The sequence below is a fragment of the Lactuca sativa genome, chromosome 2 (assembly GCF_002870075.4).
Source record: "Lactuca sativa cultivar Salinas chromosome 2, Lsat_Salinas_v11, whole genome shotgun sequence".
Lineage (NCBI taxonomy): Eukaryota > Viridiplantae > Streptophyta > Magnoliopsida > Asterales > Asteraceae > Lactuca > Lactuca sativa.
The window spans coordinates 96073084-96080828 of NC_056624.2; positions in this window are offsets into that span (position 1 = coordinate 96073084).

The window sequence follows — 7745 nt, forward strand, 5'->3', positions numbered from 1 at the left end:
GTCTATGCGGGGCAAGGGATAACGATCTTTAATGGTAAGCTTGTTGAGTTCCCTGTAGTCGATGCACATATGAAACGATCTATCTTTCTTCTTGACGAACAAGACCGGTGCTCCCCATGGTGAGAAGCTTGGCCTAATGAATCCCTTCTTGAGAAGTTCGTTAAGGTGACTGGAAAGTTCCTACATCTCTGCCGGTGCCAGACGGTAAGGAGATTTGGCTACGGGAGTAGCCCCTGGCACTAAGTCGATTCTGAACTCGACTTGGCGTTGTGGTGGTAATCCGGGAAGTTCTTCTGGAAAGATGTCAGGAAAGTCGCGTACCTCGGGGATGTTCTGAATGTCTTTTACTTCTTGACTCGTATCGACGATGTGTGCGAGGAATGCATGATATTCCTTTCGTAAGAACTTCTGAGCTTGGATGCACGAAATGATGCGAAGGCTCATACTAGGTTTGTCGCCATAGATAACTAAAATTTCATTGTTAGGAAGGTTAAGACGAACTGCTTTTTCAAAGCACATGATGTCGGCCCGAAGAAGACTCAACCAATCCATGCCGATAATAACATTGAAACATTTAATTGGGACCGGCATGAGGTATATCTTGAAAGTATGACCATCTAAAGTTAAAGTACAACCTACGTATATGCAATTAGTACTCCCGTTTTCCCGTTCGCCATAGATAACTAAAATTTCATTGCAGAAACGAGTTGTATGCCCCTTCCTGTTGCAGTTAGAGCACTGCATTTCCTTGCAAGGTCCGTGGTGATGGAAGTTGCATTTGTTGCACTTCGGAAGATTTCCAACATAAGTTTTTGCTGGTAAGGGGTTTGTAGGGACAACCGGGGTTACCGTGGCAGCATTGATTGCCACATGTTGTTGTCTCTTTGAGGATTCTTGCGAAGCCCCTCTTTTCCTCTTGTTCCACCCCTTCTTGTTGTTGTTGTTGTTGTTGTTTCCCTTTTGTGGCTGGGGTGTAGGGATTGTTGGGTTCTGGTGTTTTCCGTGATCTATAAGAGATTGTGCCAGCTCTTTGGCGTTGTCAAAAGTAACAGGCTTGGATGCTAACACACTTGACTGGATCTGGGGCGACAGTCCCCAGATATATCTCTCTATTTTCTTGCTCTCGAGAGCAACCATATCAGGGCATAGAATTGCCAGATCACATAATCTATTCGTATAGGTTTATATGTCGGAACCAACCATTTCTATACCCCATAGTTCCTGTTCGAGTTTTTGTGGACAGTACTCTCTCATCAGCATGGCTTTCAAGTTTTCCCAGCTGATAGAATTTGCCACCACTATAGTCAGAGACTTAACATGGCCATTCCACCAAGTTAGTGCTCTGTCAGAAAAGGTACAAGTAGCAAACTTGACCTTGTTGCCCTCCGGGCAGGTGCAGATTTCAAAGTCCGCTTCCGTCTTTTCAATCCATTGCCTTAAGACCATAACCCCACCAGTTCCATTGAAGTTTCGGGGTTTAGCATTTGTAAAGTCCTTGTAGGTGCATTCCCTGGGATGCCCATGGCTCTCACCGTGGTTGGAAGGATGTGCACCTGTTCCCGATCCACTAGGGACAGGAGTATTGATGGCTAACACGGCAGCTGCTACGGCTGCTGTGAAGGCTGCCTGGAACATAGTAGCGTCGAAAGGAGGAGCTGGTTGAGGTGGTGGTATCGGCGTTTCGTTATTAGGGTTACGGCTTGGGTTTCTGCGAGGCAGCATCTTTTAACTACACGTTTAAAAGACAACATGGATAAGAATAAACGAATAATGAGAGTGACTCATGGACTAACTCTCCATAGTCCAACAACACAATGAACAGTATGTTTGAATGAAGATGACAGCATTTGGATAATAACTTCCATATGATTAGATATTTTTCAATAATACTAGAATTACAGATGTAATAAGTTTGGGAAAAGTGGCCTAGAAGTAGGCCTTACATCAACCAAGATAGGAAAATTTTGACAGAACTATGACTAGATCAAGACCTAACGGGTCTAAGATTTACAAGGATAGGAAATTAGACCAAAGTTTTTACATAAACTAGGTTATAACCAAAAGATGATTCGATGAGATTCTATCAGCGACGAGAACTGCTAGCATGAGTTCTTGATCCCGACAGTAGGCGTTCTATGTCCTTTATATGCCTGTCAGCTCTCACTTGCTGAGCTCGAAGTTCCCTAACTTCAGCTTGGGTTTAAGCAAGTTCTCTCTGCAGAGCTGCATTGCGGACCAAAGTCCTTTCATGAGCAGACTCTAGTTGGCGAATGTGGACTGTGTTAACGCCAGAGTTGGCGTCAATCTCCACGACTTGATTGATAGTTGATTGACCCAGTATCGTGTTCCGAGAAATCCTATGAACCATGATGGGTAGGACCCTGTCAGCAGAACCTCCCTCAGTGAGGTTGTAGAAGCTTCTGTCTCCATTGTAGGGGATAGGTTGACCCTGTTCCTGACTCCACCTATTCAAGTTTTTGGCCCACAAAGGTGTGGGTCCTTGAAATGCGGGATGGGGGTTCAAGTTTGGGTTTTGAGCAGCTGGAGGTAGGTTGTCGACTTCAGGCTCCGAGTCAGAACTATCAGAAAAACCCTCAGCATGGTGATCATCCAAAGGGATTGGGTGATCATCTTCTGGTTCTTCCTCTAGCCATCCAGCGTTGCCTTGGTTTGGGAAGTACGGGTCGCCGTGAGGATAGAATCCAGCCATGATATCTACGCGAGAAAAGGGATATAAGAAATAACTAAATAGACAAACTAGCTAAGATAATTATTAGATTATCTTTATCAGTTGCTTCAATACTTGTTTAGTGCATACAAGTTATATGTAGTTAGGATAGGATAGACCTTCGAATAAGTGATCCTAACGCTAAGCCCCCAACCCAACGAGGATAGGACATAAGGCAATTATTTCACAGATTCTAAGTCTATGACATCCTAGTATATATAAATTTAGTGTATCCACTAAACAACTATTGACATACTAATAAAAATCTATTTAGTTCTCAAATAAATAATTACAGTAAGACCAAATACCCCTATGGTATTTCTTTCTGGTTGTGTTGGTAAGTTTTTAAACTTGGTGCCACATCACAACCATTCTTGGGCATATGCTAATCACTCCTCGGACCCACATAGTTGATCAGGCTATGCCACTCCCAAGACTGACCATATATCCCCAGGCTCACTTGTGATATTCAACAATCGTAATATTTTTGTTCTTGTCGTTGTGACACCAATTTTAGTATGAATGCAGGCACGCATACTTACTTAAATATTTTATTATTTAAAAGTATAAACTCTTAGTCAGAGTGTTAAAAGTAAAGTTTTAATACATGTGTGTTCTTTCATTGTAATAAGACACCAAAATATGTAATCAAAATAAAAGACGAGTCTTGTCTATGCTTCATCTTCTCAAAACCTGGTCATCGTACCTGTCTACTGGTGACCTGAGAATACAAGTTATTTTGAAAGTGTAGATCAGCATAAAGCTGGTGAATTCATAAGTATTTAAGTGTCATTACTCTGTTTTGGAAAGTTGTTATGAATGCCATGTAAACCTTTGAATGAAACATTTGATATAAGTGTGAAAACCCTAGAAAATTCCATATTTCCTACTAGTATAAAAGTAGTCTTCTACCAAGACTTGAATCTTTTGCTGTAACAAAGATGGTGTTTCCCCTGTAAGACTACTATTAACAATATATAGTCTACCTCATCGTTTATGTGAACGTATCACAAAATAAAAGTAATAGGGAAAATATAACCATATAAGTATTATCCTTTTGTATTAGGATAAACCTGACATCGCGACTGCCGAATAGTATTAACCTTGAATATCCGTAGATGTTCATTATCCTCTGTAGCTAACAGCAGGGTGTAGGAATGGTTAGTCCGGTAAAGGTACCCTAGTATAAGAATTAATCGTAGGCATCCGTAGATGTTCATTACCTCTATTGCTAACAGTTGGGTTCCGGAATGGTTAGTCCCGTATAGTATCCTTTTGTACTAGGATAGACAAACTAATCTACACGTATAGTATGTAATAGTATCTCATCATATAGTATATAGGTACAAGTATCCATGTAAGTGTATCCATGTAAGAGGATCCAGGTAAGTGTATCTCTTCATATAGCATTTAGTATAGACTCATGAACGAACTGACTCTGGTGTGATTCCTTGTAATAAGAATAATGTTTTGTATCCCCTAAACTATCCCTATAATAGTTTACTGGAATGTATTTGATGTCCAAGAAGGTTTATACACCCTTGCTAATCAAGAGTGTGGGAACTGAATGAAGGATGAAAGCTATCATATCAACATATATATATATATATATATATATATATATATATATATATATATATATATATATATATATATACTAGTAGAATGTCCGCGCGATGCAGCGGATGTTGGTCAGGGGCAGATTGTAATTTTTGCTTTGGCAATTAATTTATTTTCGTCGATTAGTTTATTTCGGATGATAGTGAATAATATTTTTTTTCGATGAATAGTTTCTTCTAAAAGATGAGATATTAATGTTTTCATTTATAATTTTACTAAAACCTCCATTGCAGGTCTTCTGAGTTTTATGAAGTTTACAATATTGATATTTCCATTCAAGTGGATCCATATGGTGGATATGATATTTATGGGTGTGTGGTGCCCGGAAAAAAGGGGGGGGGGGGTGTTCAACGGATGAATGGTTTCTTTTGTATTTTTTTTTTCAAGAACATGTCATATCAAAACAACATGCATTATATCAGTTAATATTATTACTATAAAAGTATTTCTATAATAGGTATACATATCTGAATTCTTTTTAGCTAATAGTTTCCTTTTAGGCTTTTGCGTTTCAGATTTTGGTGTTGAATATACGCTTGACATCGTTTTTTGTAGAATATGGTTTGTGGATATGGCGTGACTAACAATCGTAGCAACGCAGCAACAAAATCAAAACATAGTTTTGTATAGCAGTTAATGTTTACGGTTTTGACAACTAGTTTTCTTTTTGTTGGTGTGGAATAGTCCAAAATCAAACTTGAACCCTCAAAATTTAGGTGGGATACACATTTCGACAACACACTTATTACAACCGGCTAGATGTCAATTGGAAATGGTTTATATTCATTTTGGTTATTTTTTTAAACAAAATTTGGTACATATTATTTATAGTACAAAGTAAAAATATTATTAACATAAGTATTTTATTGTTAACCAAATATATAATAAACCGTGAAAACGAAATTGAAAAATAAAAACTAACATTTATTCGTTAGTATCATTGAAATATAAGTTCATTGGATTTTCTAATATGTGTCATAAGGGCATATATAAGAAATTTTAATTATGAAAAATATTACCATAATTAAATTCAAAATAAATTTATTATGTAGATTATTAATGCATCTCACATTTAATTATGATAATATTCTTTATAATTAATATATTTTACATTTAATTACGATAATATTTGTCATTAATTAATGCTTTTTATTTATGTCCTTAGGCAAATATTATAAAATCTCTAAGTTTATTTGGTACGCAAATTCACTTAAAATCTCTTTTCGTTTATTTTAGAAATAACAACTTTTAGATAGTTTACATAATCGATAGTTTAGTCAAATGTCATATATGTTTTATTTTAACTATATCTATTTTTAAATTGTTATTTGTTATGTTTGTAGAGTTTTTGATAGTTTAAATAAAAATTCGATTTTTTAAAATATCGGATTTCAAACTCATGTTTACGAAAGTTGAATTTTAAATTTGAATTTTGAATTTTAAAATTTTAATGTATAACCATTATTAAGGCTGGATGGAGTGGGTGCGGGAAAGGAATGAGAGAAGCTTCTCTCACTCCTGCACACCACTCCGTGGGTGAGGGAAAAAAGTTGCGGGAAAGAGATGGGGGAGTGGTTGCCGTACTCTCTCCTTTCATGCTATTGGTCAGGTTTTTTTTTTTTTTTATATCTTCTTTAATATTTATAAAATTATATACATACTAAAAATATATAAAAAATATGTTAAAACTCATGGTTTTTAATTCCCTACAAAATCCCTATTCTAATAAAATAGTAGTTCTTTTGTCATGTGTCATCATATTAGACATCTTAATTAATGTGTTGCTACTTGTCAATATATTAGTTCTCCATTTTAAATTTTTTAGACCTCCTCATTAATGTGATGCTATTCGTCAATGCATTTATTCTCTATTGTAAACTTTAAGTTTTATCTTAATGTTTGCATTAATTCACAAATAAAAAATGTCTAATATATATTAAAAATTAATTTTACATATTTATTTGAATCAATGATTATAATTTTGCATAACTAAAAAACTATCTCTTAAATTTATAATTTATTTAAAATAACTGATTAATAATTTTAACTTTTTACTATAAAACTTTAATTAATTTTATAACCGTGGTTCCCACGGGTTATATACTAGTAAGTATAATATATGTATAAAATATATTAAAAAAAAAGTTGAGAGAAGGGTTTTCCACCAATTCCTTGACTTTTAGGTAAGGGAAAGAAAAATAAGGAAAATGAGGGTATGACCCGGAAGCTTCTCTCCCACACCTTCCGGTCTTAAGAATTTTTTTTTGTTTCACTTTTGTATAAAAAAAGTAGACAGCCACTTACTTTTCTTAATTATCAGAAACTATAGCTCTTATTAATCTTCTAAGCCTAGTATGTAGACGTAAGTTGTAGGTAATCAAGTAAAAAGTATCATTTCACTTTATATTTTTTATTTTTAGTTTTGACACAGATTTTAAAAGTTATATCAATATTATTGTTATTATATTATCAAAAACTATTTATACATATATTTATTAGTTTTATATGGAATATTTCAGAACCTTTACAATTTTATTTTACTCTATTTCTGATATAAATAATGAATTTCTTGGAATGTTTTGTGTTATATATAAAGAAAATAAGAGTTAAATACAAAAAATAGTTACTTTATACATTTGTAGTTTTATTTATATTTTACCAATAAATAATATAATATAGAGATTAACAACGAATATAAATTACATAATAGCTATAAACAATAAATACAGGTGTTGCATTCTTATATTTAATATAATAATAAAAATGAAAACAAACAATAATATAGAATATATGTAATAATTAACCTAAGTCGTCGATGGCAGATGTCTAATTTTTATTAATGAACTTAATATTTTTATAAATATCGTCATTGTCTAGATGCAGTAAAAACTATGTTAGAATATAAGATTATCACATACAGAGGAAACGGAGATCATTAAAATTGTATGGACAATGTTCTTTGTTTTGAATATTTGAAACATACGATGATATTGACGTATTTGCTGTTAGTTTTGAGCTTGTATTTCCACTATAAAACATACTTTTGTTTTGAAATTGTAACTTTATTACATTGTCCATTTTTATTAAATTAAGCTTGCACTATCATTTTCTCCGTCAATTCCATTTTATAACTTTTGTTGAGTATGAACATGTTAAAGATTTCTTTTTCATTTATATTTCTTTTTCTTTCACTATTGCGATTTGCAATTTTAACTCAATAATTAACCATATATAGTGTAGCTACTTTCATCTTATTTTTTAGAAAAACATACGGAAAACTCACTAACAACAAACTTTCTTTAATTTTCTTCATATTAGATAAAATAATGAAATGAAAAGCTCCCCAATATTCAAACTAAAGCCGTATGAGCACAATAACATTCAATTGCAACAAACA